Below are 19,160 nucleotides of genomic sequence, written 5' to 3'. Positions count from 1 at the left end.
CTCCATCCGAGCTGAGCGTCAGTCGTGCAGGGAAGCTCCTTGCTGTGGACCGGCGGAGTACCACGTCTGTCTCGTTAACGTGTTTGTTATCGCCTGTTCCGCGTCCTCTAGGAGCTCGGATGGATGGATGGATGGATGGATGGATGATGAAGTGAATTAATGATCATCAGCCCCCCAGGGAGTGGCCCTGTCCTTTTCCCCATCCTTCCCCCTTCTTCATCCCTGTTGGAGGAGACTGACCCTCAGGAGGGCAGCCTCAGACCACAGAGGGATGGTCACAGGGACCCTGCTTATCCACACCTCCTGGAAGGGGAAGTGAGGCCCTGGGTCGGGCCGGAAGCAGTGTGGTGGAGGGTAGTAGACCATCCTCCTGTGGTCTTGAACGGGGCCACATGGGCCCATGGCCCTGCCAGGAATCCAGGAAGTGATCAGGGTCCCCAAATACTTTTTCTTGCACCGCCTCAAGTGGAAAGTCCCCTGTGGGCTCACTTATTTTCATCTTTTTCATACAAATAAAATTGGAACAATAAGAATCGTTCGCGCATCTCATTGCTCCATTGTTTTACGAAATTAGAGCTTATTTGGCTCAAGACTGTGGTTCCCACTGAAGTAGGAATCCCTGCGGAGGGGCAGGATGAGGGCCAGGACGGGAGGCCGGAGCCCTGCTGACACTGGGGTCTCCTCCGGGTCTGCCCTCCAGCTGCCCTCTCCGGGCAGGCTGGGAACTTCCCAGAAGGAGCAGCCCAGATGGGGGTCTGAGCGAGGGAGGGCGGCCAGAGGCAATCTCCAGGATTCTGGTTGACAGAGACCCGTGATGGATGACTTCCCAGGCTGTTCTACCCCACCTTGACCTCTGAGTCATAATCATTTGCTGCTATTTATCGAGCACTTACTATGTGCCGGGCGCTGGGCCAAACACTTTGTCTGCATTATCCCGGCGACGCCTCCTAACTTCCCTCGAAGTAGGTACTATTATTATCCCCATTTGGCAGTTTGAGGGTGCCTGGGGCCCAGGGCTCAGGGCCAGGAAGGGGCAGGGCTGGGATCCTATCCAGCCTGTAGGACCCCAGCGCCTGCTGGGGCTCCGAGTCTAGGCCCCTCAGTCACTCAGAGGAGAGTGGTCTCTGAAGCTTGGATGCCCAAGACCGCGACTTCACTGGTGTCCTGGCCTCCAGGCCACCCTCCTCGTAGCCCTGGGGTCACTCCCTTCTTTCCCATCGTCCTGGGGCTGTCTCTGGAAGCCCTGCTTAGCCTCACCTGGGACGCTTGGGGAAAATACATATTTCCCAGGCCCCACCCCACCCCACTGAGTCAGAATCCCACTGTGGGAGAGAGGGCTGCAAACCCGGTTTTTAAAATAATGTCCAGGGGCTCCGAGGCCTGTGGGCTCCAGGAAGGCCTGCCCAGCCCAGCGGAGTCCAGGCCGCCTCAAGAGACCCCCTTGCCCTCAGCCCAGATCCCTGGGACCCTGCTCCCCCACCTGCATTCTCGGCCTCTGCTCTCTCCTACCCTAACCCAGCTCTGCACGCACCATGCTGACTCCCCCACCCCTTTACCCAGACACCTGCTGTTGCTGTTTCCTTCTGGAAACAGGTCCCAGCTGGCCATGGACCCCACGTAGCTTGCTTAACACTCTGGAGAAATCGCTCAGGGCCCCACTCTGGCTACCCCGGGCCTGGCACACAGCCTGGGTGCGTCGTGCTGGGTGAGTGAGGGTGGCCAGGGAAGGGGGAACGGGGAGGGTTGCCGATGGCCGGGGAGGAGCTGGGCTTCCAGGCTGGGCTACACAGGCAGTCTCCGGGGGCTGGCCCCTTGCCTGACGTGGAAGAGAGAGGCATTTGATAAATATTTCTTAAGTATTTGTTGAATGGTGATGGTGAGAGGGGCGGGAAGCCGCGCAGGTTGGCGGGTTTGGGAGAAAGACTGAGGGGGACGCCTTCCCAGTCATCTCCTAGGACTGTGATGGTGAATGGTCGGAACTCACTGATGGCTCGAATGGGAGCGAGATGCTGGTGCTCTCTTGCATGATTTCATTTCAGTATCACAGGATCCCTGGGCAGTGGTGCTCAAGTAATCCTCATTGCATTCTATGGAAACTGAGTCCTGGGCAGGGCAGGCGACTCGCCGGGCTCACAGCCAGGAGGTGGTTCTGCAGTCCGGAGCCTTGCCCTTTGGGCAAAAGAACCAATGACTCTGCAGCACTCCGTCATGTACAAAGCACCCAACACATTATCTCGTTTGGTTCTAGCAGTGGCTCAGAGGTTTGGTGTAGGTTTTCAACTACGCCCATATCCCGGAGTCAGAAAACCTGCCCCCGAGGGGCCTTCTGCGTCTCTAAGGGATAGTGGTGGGAAGAGACCCCTCTTCCAGGCTGGCGGAAGAGAGAAACAAAGAGGCATGTGTTGGGGGCTCTGGCACACAGTAGGTGTTTGGGATCCCCTTTGGGGAGGCAGAGCCAGGCCTTTGGTCCCATCTGGTCCTTGGAACAGCCCAAGACAGGCTTCAGTCTTTGAGCCGAGGCCCACAGAGTATGGGCGACTGGTTCAAGGTCACACACCCGCCATAACCCAAGGTGAAGAGCAGAGCTGTTGAGGCTCCACCAGGGCTGGGGGGTCTGGGAGTGGGGCAGGCGGATTCTGGCTGTGCAGGAGGGACTGGTCCTAAAGGGACCCCAGGCAAACCCCCTCGCAGGGGTGTCGAGGGCTGCTACTGGGGCCTGGCATGTCACTGCTCTTAGAAATGTTTGGGGCCACCCCTTGGTATGGGCAGTGGCCCTGTACCCGCCGCTGGGCGGGGAGGTAACAGAATTCGTGGTCCCTGCCTCCAGGCATTGGGCACCCCATCTAGACTGGGAATCCGGGGGTTAGCTTTCCTGGCCTTTGTAGATGCTGTCCCTCGTCTGGAAGGGCCTTCCCCTCCTCTCCTGGCAGGGGCTGGCTCATCCCTTGAGACCCGACCCCCCTGCCCAGGAAGCCCTGCCTGACCCCCACCCCAAGGACAGGGCTGATTCTCCCTGCCAGAATTTCCATCTGTCTGCTCCACAGGATGCTGAGAAAGAGAACCCTAAGGGCAGGGCAGGTCTACCGAGGGCCTGGTTACAATGCAGAGCCTTGAGCGAGATGCCAGTGGAGTGGGCAGAGAAAGCAACTCTAAGGTGCAGCCCAGCTCAGGTGACTGTCACCTCAGCCCAGACAGGGGACCAGGCTGGGGAGCCTAGAGGCCATGCAGCCAGCCAAACACGCCCGTTTCACAGAGGGAACATTGGAGGCCTGAGGTGCTTGGGACTGACCTAGGGTACCACGGAGAGTGGCTGTTAGTCCCTTTGTGGCTTGTAGGTGAGCCCAGGGCTGTGTGGCTGCACCCCTCCCACTCTCCCCAAGCTGGAGCGTTTCTCTACAGGATCCAGGTCAGGTCTGGGGAGCTGGGAAGAAGCCCAGGAGAGCGGAGACCCCAGGGCTCAGGTGTGCACTCGGTCCTCCCGTGTGGAGAGGAGAAAGCTCCTTAGAGGAAATGCTTGCTGTCCCAAAGCTGGCAGGAAATCCACATGGATGGTTCATTTCAGCAAAAAGATGTGTAGGAAAAAAAGTCGGTGAGAACTGAGACCAAGAGGTTAGCTCGGGGGATGGTACGATGGTGGCTGATACTGTCCTGTTGCTTTCGCTGTGATTTTCAAATTTTCTAGAACGTATGCGGCACCTTTATCATCAGAAAAATGAAGTTATAATCTCAAGGAGAGAGGTCTAAGAAAAGATGCCCTGAGAACAGCGAGCTCCCCATGTGTTTGATTCTGGGGTCACCACCTGTGGGCGGCTTCCAGGGGGACCAGTGGGAGCTACCTGGCCCCAGGCACATCCCCCAGAACAGGTGCACCTGTGGTAGATAGCTTGTGTTTCTCTCCTTCTTGCAAATGGGGCCAGTGAGAGAGTGCCCGGTGTGGGGCTGCTGGGATGTGGCACCCCGAAATTCCCGTTCAAACCTCTGACCCCCTTCCTGCAGTGCCTTGGAGCCCTTGCCTTCCCACCTCCACCTGGAAAGCCAGCCCACTCGACCCCCAGGTGCTGGCATCCGCCTCTTCCAGCCAGAGGTGGCCCGCGGGGCTGTTTGCTTCACCCCAGTGGGTGTGCATCACTGTTGACTGCCTTCCTTACTGACTCCTACCCCGAAGTGCCTTTCCAGGGGTCCTCCTGCAACATAGTCAAGTTCTGCCTGGCGGAAATGGTATTTGTCCTCACGGCTGAGCCTTGATCCTGGGTGAGGATGCCGTCTCTGTCTCCCCCAGGCCCCTGCCCCTGTGCCCGGTACAGAGCTCTCATTCATTCGTTCAGCTGTTGTCCAACAAGTGCCCGGGCCCAGGTTAGGTGCCAGGGGCACAGATCTGCTGACTTCAGGGTGTGACCCCATGTGTATCTTTGCGCGTAGGTTTTGTGCACGTCCCCTTCGCCTACACACAGCAGGAACAGCTCCATCGTACATGACCTGTCGTCCTTTCGGCTCTGCCGGTATAGAATCTTGCCGGTACCTCCGGCCCACCCGGTTAATTCATTCAGCAGGTGTTTATCAGATACCCGCTAAGGAGGTACCAGGCCCTGACCCCAAAGAAACGTGACCCAAGGTCTCTGTCCTTGGGAAGTGCCGTCTTGGGGTCTGTTGCAGTGCAGACTGGTGAGGGCCGAGGCCAGCAGGGCCAGGGGTGGTCAGAAGCATGGTCCTGGAGAGATGGGGGGCCGGGTGGGGAAGGGCGTTCCTGCCCAGCTGTGGGTATGCGCTCCGATCCCCAGCATTGAGTAGCACCCCTCGATTCAGACCAGAGAAGCTGGGTCACGGAACTCAGAGGAGGAGAACGGAGCAGCAGACCTAGAATGCAGCCCTTCCAGAACCGGGAGCACAGATGCTGGAGGATCAAGTCCCCCAGTGGTCATTGGGGAAAACGAGGTGGTCCAGGGATGGGGAGGTCTGGAGCCTGGGTGAGCGTTGGTGCGCATGCTCGTGGTTTCTGCTGAGCTGGGCCCTCCCCACAGCTTGCTGCTGCCTGACCTTGGGCAAGGCCTGTCCCTTCTCCAAGCCTCAGTTTCCGCATGATGCCTGTGTGACAGTGAGCTGAGATGGAGCACTTCACTTGGGAAGGAGTGCTGCCCTTGGTGCCCAAGTTCTCCTGGGCAGTTCGTGGTGTGGCTGAGGCCTGGACCCTGGCCACCTGCCTCCTGGAAGGACCCTGTCCCCTGGTGGTGATGGTCTGCTCACTGCTGTTGTTCTGTCTTCTTCCCCACACTCAGTGGGACGTTTGGGCACTTGCGGGCCTTTCTTGGAATGGTCTTTGGATCTAGGAGGTGGGAAGGACTGAGTGATTAAAGGAGCAGGAACAGATTGGTGGCTCCATATTAAGGAGCAGGGGCCCAGTGCCTGCAGCCCTGCATGGTGTCCCCTGCCCTTTGGTGGGGGCTTCCTGAGTGTCCCCAGCGGAGACGGTCAGGGCCTAACCCAAGGGGGCCATGGCTCCTCGCCGGCAGGGGTGGGCTGAGATTAACTGGGGAGGAAAAAGAGAAAGGGCTTATTGTTGCAGCTCCGCAGGGGCTCCCCAGGTGCCCAGGGTGGCAGAGCCAACCAGCTGTGCACCTGCTCCGGCCCCGCCACTCCCGCAGGAGGGGGCTTGGGCTGCTCGGGTTCCCAGGGCCCTGGAGCTGCAGGCTCCGAGCCAGGAGCAGCCGCGTCACCTCCCCAGATCCCTGCGAGGACCCTGCAGGGGGTGTCAGCGGCCTCCCCTTAATGCCTTGGGGAGAGTAGGGTCCCAGAGCTGTGGGTGGCAGAGCCAGGGTTCCAGCCCATTCTTCCCACCGCAGCAGCTGGTCGAGCCCCTCCTGCACGCCAGGCATGGTGCTAGCCACTGAGCGCCCGGTGGTGAACCGCACTCACTTCGTTTTTCGCCTTCTTCCTTCCTGGGCCTCCTCCAGCTCATCAGCCATCATGTTGCTCTGAAGGCTGGAGTCCTTTCCCGTGTCCCCCCTCTCCACCACTGCCCTCCCATGGCAAGCGACCCCGTCCGGTTCATGGAGATGAGCCACCTCATCCGGGTATGCTCTGCCCAGGCCGATCTAGACTTTTCCAAGCCCCATTCCAGGCCTCAGAGCCCAGCAGTGCTGACTGCAGGTGCAGGTGTGTGGGTTTGCGGGGGAGGGTCACGTCTTCATTCAGCAAGCCAAGGTCAGGACCTTCTTTGCATCAGGCCGGGAGCTGGGGCCCCAGGGGAGCCAGGCAGCACCGCCCAGTGTGGAGTGAGGAGCCCTGGGGGGCAGGCCAGGGGCGCCCGGGGGGAAGTGTGGTTCAGCTGAGCCCACCTGGAGACTGGGCGCGTGAAAGATTACACAGGAACTCGGAGCCTCCTGCAGGATCTGGACTTTTTCCTGAGGGCAGGAGTTCCAGCCTGGGAGGGGGAGCATTGGATTGTGGCTTTTGTTTGGTTCACGGGGACCAGGCCAGGGGGCCCCCAGGAAGCCACTGCTCTTGTCCAGGTGAGTGCTGATGGTGATGCAACCAGCATGGACAGTGGCACAGCGGGACAGGTGGGATGAGAAGTATTGGGGCATGGAATAGACGCGCTTGGTGAAAGACGTGCGGAGTCCGCAAGGGGGAGGATTGAGGATGGCTCCTGGGCTCCTGGCCTGGGCAGATGGGTGGACGGTCACGTCACGTCGAGGCCCAGGAGGAGGAATGTTGGGAATGCCTGAAGTCGTCCCGGTGTCCCTGGGTGCCAGGCTCAGGTCACAGGTTATCAGCTCAGGTTGTTGGGACAACTGTTTGAGTGAGTTCTTTGTGCCTGGTTTTGCAGCCATGGACCCACCGGGTCTGCTCCTCTCTGTCCCTTAACCCCACGGCACTCTAGCCTCTTGAGGACAATTGCACCCCCCTGCCTGTGCCCTGTGCCCAGGGGGAAGTACCCATGGGAGCACCTCTGCTTCTGCCTGGGTACACGGGACTGACCTCTGCAAGGGCACCGCCCCCCCCGCCCCGTGCAGGGGCATTCCCCCCCACCACTCCCCAAGGTGCAGCTCATGGAACAGAGCCTGTCCACGCTGTGGCTTGAATCTGTGGCCCTCCTGGCCCTGTGCAAAGGCCCCATGAAGACAGACGAGGCGCGCATCCTCCCCACCCTTCCCCCACCCGCAGGCCTCTGGGCTGGAGATGGAGCTGAAGCTCCGCACTGAAGTGGCCCTTTGTACATTGTACCCCTGGAGGCTGGGGGAGCCTGGTGGGCGGGGCCGGCACTGCCCGACACCCTTCGCTGATCTCAGCAGGGCTGAGGAGCGAGGTGGGGGTGCGGGGGCTTTCTCTGGGCCCCGGGAGCAGGACAGAGCACCCTGCTAGGTGTGGGTACGCACTGGCCAGGCCTGCTGCCCCAGGCCCCCCAAACTAGATGATACTTGTCACTCAGAGTCTGTCATCATTTCTCTTCAGAGTTCGGTCGTCACGCAACAGCTGTTTCTGGAGCGCCTTCTCTGGGCCAGGCTTTGTCCAAGGGGGTGGGGAGCCGCCGAGCCCGGTGACCGATGACTGAGGCTCATGATGACCCTGCTCTCCTGCTGTTGACGTTCCGAGCGCCAGGGTGTGGGTGGGTGAGACAGACCACTAACACGTAAACAAAGAGACAGCTTGCTTCCGCAGTGGTTGCGGGGGGGGGGGGTGGGGGGGGGTGGCAGATGACCTGGGGAGGGGACAGCCACTCTAGCTGCTGGGGCGGGAGGGCCCCTCCGAGCAGGCAGCCACATTCCAGACAGAGGAAAAGCCAGGGGGAGGACCCTGAGGATGAAAAGTGGGGACTGTGGCCGGAGCCCAGTGGACGAGGGAGGAGAGGGCAGCGAAGATTCAGGGACCAGATTGGCAGGGCCTGTGGGCCCAGAGAGGAGCTTGAGTTTCATTCTGAGCCAGACTGGAGGGGGGGGGTTGGGAGGGCATAGGGTCTTGTGGGAGGGGGGTGAGCTGGAGATGGGGGACATGTGGCCTGATGGGGACTTTGCAGTGACAGAATTTGTGGGGCCCAGTGCCAAATGAAAATGTAGCGCCCCTTGTTCAAAAAGTAAGAATGTCAAGACAGGAAGAAGAAAAAAAAAAGGCAGGCCAGTGAGGAGGAGGAGGCATGGGACTGGGTCCTGGGAGCGTTTTGGAAGGAGGTGCCAACAGGCCTTGCTGTGCCCCCCGCCTCGGGGAGCGGGAGGGGATGAACTCAGGATCTCAGAGGACTGGTCTATGTCGAGGCTTTTTGGATGCGGCCCTCTTTACCCCTCATGGGGTGAGGGGTTGGGATGGTCCCACAGTTCAGATGGCGACTTTGAAACCCAGGTATAGTAAGTGACCAGAAAGCACTCAGCCCAACCTTACGGGCCTTGCTTTCTTCAAGGTGATCTCCATTTTCCACAGATGTGACAGCTGAGGCTGGGCAGAGCTGCTCTCCGCCCTGCCCCCTGGGCTTGTCTCCTCTCCCTTCCTGCTCTGCTCCTGGTGGGCAGGGTGGGTTATTTGGGTCTGGAAGTACCGGAGTCTCTGGGGAACCTCGGGGGGTTCCGGGGTGGGTGGGTGGGTATGTGAGCGACAAGCCTGCATGGGGAGGGCCAGACAACTTGGTTGAAGGACTGGTGGCATATTCTTTTATGAGTTGGAAGAGGTTAGGTTCTTCTCTTTCCTCTACATTGGCTGCACATCAATGATTAATAATCTGCCCGATTATCACTGGCTCCTGCGGCCCCTCCTGCTTCCTCGGCCCCACCCTGGCTGGACCCTACCCTCCTCTTTCTCCTTCCTTCTCCCTCCTGGCACCCCAGACCCAGCCCTGCCCCCCTCCCAGCCATAGACCCCAGCCCGCACCCCCGCAGAGATGACAGGGGGCCCCGTGCCCTTAGGAAGTCCTTTAGTCCTGCTCACTTGGGCCTTCAGCAGCCCTCCCGACCTGCAAATGGCAAATCAGGCACTCACGCCTTCACCACACTGACGTTCACTGTCCAGCACCAGGAGCAGGACTCAGGTGCCCACAGCCTGCAGGGCAGGCCGACTGGCCGCCAGGAAGTTTCTCTCCAGGCTGAGAGGGGGCTTCTGAGTGGGCTGGGTGGGGAGGGCAGCTCCCCAGGGGAGGCTAGAGCTAAGCTGGGTGTGAGAGAGGAGTCCCCCAGAAACCCTGCATGCATCCCCTGACCCAGCAGTACGGATGCTGGAAGCTCTGCCCCCCAGCCTTCTTCTCTGCCGGGGTTTGATTTGTCTTCACCCTCTTAAGAAGGAGCCCGGAGAGGGTAATTCCCACCACAAGGAATGAATGCCTTTCTCATGGTGGACTTGGGCATGGAGCCAGGCAGTACAGTACAGCTGTTTGGGGGAGGGGGGTCTCTTCTGGGCCCCCAGTTTCTCATCCGTGGTCAGCCACACAGAGTCCAGCCTCTACTTCCACTCCCAGAGAGCCCTTCACCCCCAACTGTGCCCCCACCCCGCCCCGGGGGTGTTGAGTATGGAGCCCACTTACAAATGAACCATGCAGGGTCTCTCTCTCTCTTTTTTTTTTTTACCGTGCAGGGTCTCTTGAGGGGCAGTCAGGATTCAGGCTCCTCTCGCGGCCCTGCAAGCCCCCACTTCGTGTGAGACACTGGGTCCCCCCAGCAGAGACTACTTCCCAGCTTTTTCCGCCGCTACCCCGCTCCTCTATTTCCCATCCGTGACCCACCGGAAACGCCCAGCGGTCCCTTGGGAGTCTGGGAACAGTTCACGGTGACCTTCCACCCAGCGAGGGAGGAGGCGAGTCTCCAGGAGGAGATGGGCACGTGGTTTACCGAGCGCCAGGCACTGACAGGCCCCTCACCTGGAAACGGCTCGTGTGTGCGCACACACCCACGTCCCCACACCTGGCCCCAAGGAGCAGCCCCAGCAGGGTGGGGCTGCCGTCACTGCCACCAGGCTGCCTGTTTCTACCTGGGACAGACGAGGAGACTGCAGCCCTGGGAGGTGAGGTGCCTCAGCTAGGAAGCGGTGGGACCAGGAAACCTGCCCAGGTGAAGGCCAGAGCGGGCCCCAGGCCAGGCCGGGCTGCCCAAGTAGCCCGCTGACTGCCACCTGGGGGGGCAGGAGACAGCCTCCGGGGAGGAAGCCCCTGTCATGGAGTCATAAAAAAGCCAGACACGGGGTTGCAGCAGCGGGGAAGGGACACTGTGGGGTGCCACTGCGGGGACCTGAGGCAGGTAGTGGGTCAGGTGAGGGGAAGTGGGCATGCGGGGGTCCAGGCACAGAGGAGCCGGGGGGATACTAAGGCTGGGTGGAGTGGTAGGGAGTGGGAGGCCCTAGGATTGCATCAGACACCACTTTCAGGGTGAGCCAGGCTGGTCACTCGGATCCCTGAACTGTCTCCTCATCTGTAACAACGAAGGGGGCCGACATAGGGATGGAATTAGAGAAGGGAGCTGAGGCAGTTAGTCCCCTACCAGAGGGCAGCTGTGGGACAGGCCTCCAGCACGCCCTCTTCTTCCCCCATTTGGTGACAGGCTGACGAGGGGCAGCTGTGGGCGGGGGCATTTGGCATCCCCAGGCCATGCAGCTGGGCCCAACTGGCTGGAAGCCAGGGTCAGGCTGACAGCAAGTACCCAGAACCACCCCCCCTCCAAACGGTGGGTGCAGTTGGTGTGGGACCACGCCTTGCTCATTTCAGAGTTCGGATCCAGCAGAGCTGGGGAAGAAATATGGGCTCAAGGAGGGCAGTACGGGCATGAGCCAGGTCCCCCGATGGACTTCAGGCCCCCTGGAGCCTCCTGAAGTCCAGGCCTCACCAGGGCAGGGAGGTTTCCTGACTTCTTAGAACACCAGACCCTGAATCTTCAGGGTACCGCAGATCCCAGCATCACCCCATCCAGGGTGATCAGTTCCTGCGGCCTTTCAGGAGCCCTGGGCTTTGTGAAACATGGTTTTACTTCACCGTAGTCTGGCCTCACAGAGCGCTGCCCTGGGGGGCTCACACCATTACAGGTGGAGGGGAGCCTCCGACGGGATTTTGGCCGTGCAGCTCTCCTGAGCACAGGGCTCTTGTGATTGGTCACCTGCTGGAACCAGGGAGGTATGTGACCTGCAAATGGCAAGCCCTCGGGCTCCTGCTGGGGGCCAGGGTGGAGGTGGGGGAAAGCCCTTGCCCTGGGCAAGGCTGAAGGCAGCAGCCGAGAACTTGCCCCCTGAATGAGGACCCCTAGAAGTGGTGAGTAGATGTGAGTCCCAGGCAGGTCCCTCAGCCCCCCCTCAGCCCGTCTCTTCACTCCCTGATGGCTGTGAGGATAAATGGAATAAGGCATACAGCATCTGGCAGCCAGGCCGTTCAGGAAGTGCCGGAAGGTGAAGATGATGGAGGCGCCGCCTTCTGGGAGGAATGTTCCAGACCCACTTGCTCCCCAGACCAGTCCAGCCCTGCCCAGTTAGAGGGTTTAGCTGCATCCGGATTACTGACTCGGGAGGGTGGCCACTGAAATGGGGGGCCCAGGCTTCTGCCCAAGCAGCCCCTGAAGTGTGGGGTGTCCTCGCCAGCCCCGCTAGGCTCCACAGGCCCTTCACAGACTCAGACGCCCCCCCCGCCCCCCCCACTTTGCTGTCACCACACTGGGGGTTTCCTCCTCTGTGAGGTGGCTCCTTCTCGGGTCTCAGCTGTAATGTCCTCTCTTTGGGAGGCCCACCCTGACCCCTGGCATCCTCTGTGGGCCCGTTTTCTCATTTGTCCTCTGTCCCTTCCCTGGACTGGGCTCTAGGGGAGGACCTCATTTATGCATCTTGTTCCCTGCTGCACCCCCAGCTCCAAACCAGGACTGATCTTGCTCTCTCCACCCACCTCAGGCAGGGCAGAGGCACCAGCTACCTGTGAGCCACACATCCCCCCCCCCCCCCCCGCCACCCCAGCCCCTGGGTGCCTTCCCTCCCCGCAGGGCCCATCCCCGAGCAGGGCAGCTGCGTCTCTTGATTCTTCATCCAGCAAATCCATGATTATATGTGGCCCTGCTGACGGGGACACAGTCAGATCCCTGTGCCTGAAATTCCACCTTAGTGCTCATCCCTTTGGCTTGTCCCAGACATTCACTGAATGTCTGGGCCGGGCCCCATGCTGGGCTCCGGGAACACAGGGTCAGCCTGACTTGGAGAATCAGTGTGTGGGAATGGAATGAACAGGGCCGGGGACAAGGCCAGTCGCTGCTGAGGTTTACTGTGACAGGGCAGAAGCAGGGGTTGGGAGAGACATGATCTCCGGCTCGGTGGCCGCCAGTCACGCTTGGGTGACTGCCACCCTCTCCTCCCACCTCTGCCCCAGCAGCCCTGGCACCCCTGCTGGGATGCGTCCACATACCCTCTCTGGACCACGGAGGGGATGCAGGCAAGAGGCACGGCCAGCTCCTGGCATGGCTGTTCCCCAAGGCCCCGGCTGTGAGTGTGGCCATCAGGAGCCCTTGCAGCCCTTCTGAGATGGACGTCCACCTCTGCCCGGCTGGGGGTTTTAGACCTTTTCTTAGTATAGAAGTTTTTCTGCAAACGAAATCTTAGGAGGAACTCTAATGTATGAAATTGAAAAGCTGAGAGAGCATCTTCTTGATTGTTTCTGGCGGGCTGTCCCCGGCTTCGTTACCTCTCCCCGTCGTCATCTGGTCCCAGCAGCACCCTGGGGATTCCCCAGAACCTGGTTTGGGGACACCTGTTCTCAGTGCCCACAGAGCCCTTTCTGTGGGATGTTGGTCTGTGTCTGCATTGAGCCCCCTCTTCCCCTCCCCAAAGCCACCCACCAGGAGTCCCTGCTTCCTCCTCAGATGCCGCAGTCTCCCTCCTGTGGCAAACATTCACCCGCCCCTCACCAGATATTGTTTCATCCCTACCGGGTGGTCGCTCTCTCAGGCAGTGTTCCAAACACTTTAAATACATGAAATCCTCACCACAGCCCTGTGACCTGAACACCGTGGCTCCACCTTGCTGCCTCTGCACAATGAGGCCCAGCCCCCTGCACCCTTAGGTGCCTCCCCTCCCCGGGCTTGGGCTCAGCTCCTCTGTGGCTCTGCTCCTCCCCTTCCTCCTTTCCAGACTTTCCCAGGTCCCACCTCCAGCCCACGTCTTCCCCTGAGGCTGGGACCCTCCTCCTGCTCCCTCCCTCTGCCACCCCAGCTGCTCACCGCTCAGCGCCACTCCCCACCCTGGCCCTAGGTCCCAGGCTGGATGCCCCAGGCTGCCTCCTCGCCTCCGGTACCCTCCCCTCTGCTCCTGCTGCCTCCTCCCAAGCCCAGCCCCACCATTCCCCCAGGGCTGGTGCGGTCAGCCCAGCCCCCTGCCCCGTCCTCCCCAGTCGTCCTCCCCAGTCCCGTCTAAACCTGCTCGCTCCAATTCCATAGCAGCTAGCACATGTGGCTACTAGACTAAAATTCAAATTAAGTTAAATTATAAATTAGTTCCTCCGTCTCCCAGTCAATTTCAAGTGCTCGGTAGCCACGTGGGGCTAGCGGCTGGTGTGTTGGACAGCATAGCCTGGCTGTTTCCACTGTCACGGAGAGTGCTGCTGGGTCGCTCTGGAAGCCGCTACTGGTCACCCTCGGGCACAGGGGTTGCTCCGCTCAGAGCCTTCAGGGGTCTGGGGCTCAGGCCAATGGCACCACCCCCCGTAAGTGGAGGCCGCGTGGGTGTGCACAGGTGAGCAGAGGAATGCTCTGCAAGTTGCTTTGCCCTCTGAGCTTCGGTTTCCTCATCTGTAAAGTGGGGATAATAAGTCCTACCTCCAAGGGTGGCTGGGAGGGTCAAGTGTATGTAAAACATATGCCGACAGCTGGTGCATATCTAAGCGTGTGATGAGTGGTGGCCATGACCTTAACATGAATAAGGCAAGGTAGGGCCAGATGTCAGGAGGCAGGGGTCACAACAGCCATGAGCCTGAGTGCGGGACAGTGGGAGCCACTGCAGGCTTCTGAGCCTGAGCATGACTAATCTGTTTAGCCTCCAGCACTGTCCAATAGAACATTCTGAGCTCGTGGAAATGTTCTTTGTCTTCCCTACCCATGGGCCTCTGGGGACCAGACACTGATGTCCTTGGTGGGTCAATGACCAGTGGGGAAAGAGGAGAAGGCCCCGGGGAGCTGAGGGCAGGTCCCAGCCTTGGGAACCACTTTCTCAGGCACATGCTAACAACCACTCTGTGGGAAAGTTCTCAGGCGTCTGGCAGGGGGCTGGAATCAGGCCGAGTGGGAAGGGGTTTGGAGCAAGGAGAGAGGGCCAGGGCACATGGGCTGGTTGTGGGGGAGGGGGACGGGTGGGATTCACCATGGAAAGGGCTCCTGAGCGTGAGCATTGGGCTGAAGCTTCAGCCAGCCCCCTGCCCTGGAGCTAAGCCAGCAAGAAAGAGTAGGGCCCAGATTCTTGTGCCCGGGGGAGTGGCCTGGGCACCCCATCTGGCTGGTCCAGGAATGGCTCGCAGTGTAGCTGTGCCTCTCTTTTGGGCCTTTTTTCTTATCTGTGGCTGGGAGTAGCAGCAGTTCTCCCACCCGCCTCATGGTGAACAGGGTTTGCCAGGACTTTCCAGTTCCTGGGCAGCTGGGGTCCTTGGCCAGGGCTGGCCCTTTGAGCCGACTTCTCTCTGGGGAGTGCTGGGGGGTAGAAGTCCTGGGGACTGGGCATCAGGGTACATCAGACCCTCCCTTAGCTAAGCTGTTCGTGTTTAGCCTCAGACAGAACCCCCAAATATGCAGCCCCGCTGGGCCCCAGGTCTACCTGTCGGCAGGTGCAGCGTGCTTGGGGAATCTTGGTTCCCATCTGCTTCATTCCCACAAGCCCTGTGTGGCTGAGCGAGTAGCTTAACCTTGAAGCGTCCATTTCCTCATTTATAAAATGGAGACTCACATACCTTCCTCCAGGGTGGGCCCCAGGAAGGGCCCCCAATTTCTCCAGCTGTTGCAAGGGCAGCGCCTGGCACACTGCAGGGTCTTGGGAAATGTCCACCAGTAGCCTGGATGATGCGCTGGCTGTGGGGTGACCCCCGCGTGTAGGCTTGACCCTTATGGAGCTCTGCCTGATGGATAGGAGCTGAAGGAATGAATAAAATGATGAAAGCTAAAGAAATAAACAGAGCGTCAGTTGTTTCTCGCATCTTGCCAGAATTCTGGAATTTGTCGGACTCCGTAGCTGCCTCCTCTGCCCGTCTCTCCGTGTAGGATCGTGGAACCTCACATTAGAAGGACTCTTTTTTTGCCTCGGAGTCTTCTGATTCCTCAGGCGCTGCCTTGCTCTGCCTAACCCCAAGGAAGGACCCGGAAGCAGTTGCAGAAGCCCCAGGGAGGCTGATTTAGGTCAATAGGAGGAAGAATTTCTACCAGCCCAACGTGCTTGGAATGGGTGGCGCTAAGAATTGGACAAGCAGAGGCCAGATGGGCACTTGGCAGGAGCACTGGCCTGGGGTGAGGGTTTGGACAATATTCTTACTCCGGGGCCCTTCAGACCCCGGGAGAGGAGTCTGGAACCTCTGTGGGGCTCCAGGTTCCCTGGGCTCCGAAAGCCAGATGAGTCACTGAGATTGCCCGGTAGGGTGTTGGGTGCCAGTCAGTAGTAAGCAGCCTTCCAACTGGCTCAGTCCTTTAACAAAGCCGGCCAGGAGCAAGCCTGGCGTGTTTAGTCATGTCATCTGCATTTGGTTGCCTGGCAGGAAAGGCAAATGGAAGGAAAGAAACAGGCATTTTTAGAGCATCTACCAAGTGCTGGGCTCCATGCAGGATGCTTTGATACCACGGCTCATCCAGATCTCCCGACAGGACTGCAAGGGAGAGGATATCTTCCTTCTACGGCTAAGACTGAGGCTCAGAGAGGCTAAGTAACTTGCCTGAGGGCACACAGTAAATTACAGCACTGGGGTTCAAGCCAAATCTTCCTGATTTCCAGTGACAATGAAGGTCAATGTTCACTGAGCACCTACTTGATGCATAGACACAGTTACTAGTCCTTTGCATGGATTAAGGCATTTGTTATACCTCCATTTTACAGAGAAGGGGAACTGAGGCCGGGAAAGGTAGGATAACTTGCCAAGGTCAGGGGCAGTGTTCAGATCTGACGTCACAACCACTGTGCCTACCCTGTGTCTTAGGCAGAGTTTGCTGCCAAGATACACCTCCTGCCTCCCTCATGGAGATGGGCAGAGCCCTTGGGTCACATAGGGTAAGACTGGAATGGGGTGGAGGTGAGCACAGGGAGGCGGACTTCAGCTCAAAATCAAGATGCCCTTTCTTTTTTTTTTTTTTAAGATTAATCTATTTATTTGACAGAGACACAGCGAAGAGGGAACACAAGCGGGGGGAGTGGGAGAGGGAGAAGCAGGCTTCCTGTGGAGCAGGGAGCCCGATGAGGGGCTCGAATGTGGAGTGCATTCAGAGGTGCTCCCAGGTGGGGTTTGTAGATGGGCCATTTCCTGCCCAAGAGTGGAGATGAGGTGAGCTGTGCAACCTCCCAAGATTTCCCCTCATGGCATTTCCAGAGCGTCCTGAGCACCTACTAGGTGTCAAACCTCTTTGCTGCTGGACGCAGAACAAGCTGATCCCTTCACCCTGTGTAGGAGTTGAGTGCCCCGTGGCTGCTCCAGAACTGAGGACACCGGGGATCAGGTGTCATGAGGCAGGCAGGGAAGGGGGCCAGAGAATGGTGGGCAGGGGAAGTGGCCATTAAGACATGAGCCACTGAACCACGGAGGAGGCTGGCAGGGGCCAGTGAGAGGCTGGTGGAGGCCATTCCCAGGGCTGAGCTAGGACCGTGGTCAGCGCAGGCGAGCTCAGGACCATGGAGAGCTCCACAGGAGCCTCCCGTCACTCCGATGACAGCTGTCAGGGTATGTCTGCATCCATGAGGCTACTGTCAGCCTGGCCAGGAGTCATAGCCTGTGGTCTCCAGGGAGCACCTGTCCTCTCTGCCCAAGAGCCACCCCCCAGACAGCCTGAGCCCTGACCCTGAGATTATGGATGGGTTGTGGGGTTTGGGCTCATCTGCTTTCTTCCCTTACCCAGTCAACTTTCTAAGCAGAGCCCAGAGAAAGAGGGCACAAGGAGGAGAAGGAAAGAGTAGGAAGAGGAGGGAAGGAAGAAAACCTGCCCAAGGGCACCTTCTGGGGCATGGCCACAGCCGCAAGTCAGCACAAGAAGAGGAGGCCCAGGGTGGGCTGATCCTGCCACCATCCTGGGTCAGGGTCAGCCTTAGCCTCCCCCCTCCCTGATTATCTGCTACCAGGAAGCACCCAGCACCCCACCCCCACCTTCACTCAGGAGACCCAGGCCCCTGGGTGTGTGTATGTTGGGTGGGGGTGCTGGGGAGGCTCTTAGAGAGCCTGAAATTCCTCCTTTCCCCGGCTCCCCAGGAAGCAGGGCGCCCTTCCCCAGCCCCTCCACCATCCGGCTCAGTTTCTGCCTAGGCTTCACTTGCTGAGCCCCTGCTCTGCTCCTTGCTCCTCTGAGACGGAACAGCACCCACCAAGGCCCAGGCTTTGCCAGGGGCTCACCTCCAAGCTTTTACTCTTGCCGTGCCCCCACCCAAAGGTTCTCTCTGCCAGGCTGGGATATAGCAACAGGAGTAAGAAGAGTTATAGTGTATTTCGTACTCACTATGCGCCAGGCACTTTATATGGATTATCGAACCCTCATTTTATAGATGAAAAAAAGGAGGAAAGTTGTGAACTTGCCCAAGGCTACACAGGAGATGGCAGAGCCAGGATTTGGAGTCTTGTTCCAGAGTCTGTGTGTATGGAAGTGATGGTGAGCACATTGAGGAGGCCCAGGGCAATGCAGGGTGCTTTTGTTGAGCACCTTCTGTGTACAGCTCCCTGCCCCAGGTTGCTGGTAGCCCAGCTGGGGAGACAGGTCAGGGAAGGTGAGCTCAGCATGGTGAGCATTGGCAACAGGGCAGGGCTATGGACTGGTCTCTCTGATTTGGTGTCTCATATAAAATAGGCAGGACAGGAATGATTATATCCATTTTATAGATGGGGGAGTTGAAGCTCAGAGAGGCCAAGCATTCTTGAGACTCAGGTTGACAGTGGCTATATAAACCCAGAGGCTGATGCAGGGAGTCAGGAGGAGGGTTGGCAGAACTCAGTATGGTTCTTCCAGGTCCTAAACCGGGGCAGAAGCCACTTGGTTTCAAGAGAGGCCGGCCCTGACACAAAGCAAGCACTGGAGAAATATCCAGTGAATTTTACTGAAATGAGTAAGGGCCTAAGTATGGCCTCTGAGCTGCCTAAGGTCATCCTCAGCAGCAGGAGGGACCCAGACGGGGGTTTTGTCCTTAGGGAACTGCCTGCCTAGTAGGCCTTGGAGGGCAGTGGGCCAGCCCATTAGAGACCCCAAGTCCTTCCTCAGCTAACTTGCTTCTCCAGGCAGGTCCTGGCCACTGCACCCCACCTGGGGTCCTGAGTTCCCAGAGGGGCTCAAGCTAATGCATGCCAGCCAGCAGGAGTAGGGAGTGGAGAATGGTGAGCTGGACAATGCTCCCCAACCCAGCTCCTCCTCCCAGAGCCCACAGGGAGACGTCAGATCCAAAGCATTGCTCACCCCACCCCCATCTACCCTGTGAAGCTTCTAGACCAAGCATACTGTGGAAAGGACATGATATTTGGATCCAGAGACCAAGGTCAACAGCCAGGCTCTGCCATTAGCCGGCGAAGCGACTGGCCACGCCCCTCACTCAGCCTCAGTGTTTGCATCTGCTAGGAGGGATGCTGCTTGAGGGTGAGAGCGAGGACCTGCAGAGACGGCCTGACTCAAAGCCCAGCTCTGCTGTTCACCCATCTCCGTGAAGGCTGTTGAGGGGTGGCCCCCACCCCAGTCAAAGGCTTCTCCGTCCTTCTCGGTCCAGACTCCTTGCTCACACTTCACATCCAGGTCTTCAGCAAATCCAACAGAACCTAAGCGCTTTCTGCACGGCTCTCACCGTGGTTCAAGCCGCCCCCGTCACACCTGGATGGTGCTGAGGTCTCCTCGCCGCACTCCCTGCTCCACCCTGCAGCCAACCGCGTCCTCTCAACAGAGCAGCCCGAGTGAGTCTGTGCAGACCAAAGTCAGGTCATGTTCCTCCTCTGCCCAGAATCCTGTGAAAGCCACATTTCCTGCTGTGACCCCAGGCGCCGTGTGATCTGGGCCCATCCTGTCCGCCTCCCTCCTGAGCACCGG

At 59.1% G+C, this 19,160-nt stretch overlaps 1 protein-coding gene across 3 annotated transcripts in view; it reads left to right on the top strand.

The window, feature by feature from the left end:
* The window catches only part of MGAT3 (beta-1,4-mannosyl-glycoprotein 4-beta-N-acetylglucosaminyltransferase), a 31,966-nt gene that overhangs the window by 3,680 nt on the left and 9,126 nt on the right, over positions 1-19,160 (top strand). Inside the window, exon 1 of one of the 3 annotated variants that reach the window (XM_064590583.1) lies at positions 8,621-9,975. The exons of 1 other annotated variant lie outside the window; for it this stretch is intronic. The gene's annotated coding sequence lies outside the window, so the exon portion shown is untranslated. Of the gene's footprint in view, positions 1-8,620; positions 9,976-14,313; positions 19,028-19,160 lie in introns of those variants that run through there. One more of the 3 variants, XM_064590582.1, reaches the window with a different exon arrangement.

The sequence above is a fragment of the Mirounga angustirostris genome, unplaced genomic scaffold (assembly GCF_029215605.1).
Source record: "Mirounga angustirostris isolate CCGP_5_RB_7025 unplaced genomic scaffold, mMirAng1.0.hap1 SCAF_5, whole genome shotgun sequence".
Taxonomy (NCBI): Eukaryota; Metazoa; Chordata; class Mammalia; order Carnivora; family Phocidae; genus Mirounga; species Mirounga angustirostris.
The sequence above is the reverse complement of the archived record's forward strand: the minus strand, read 5'-3'. Positions and strand labels throughout refer to the sequence as shown.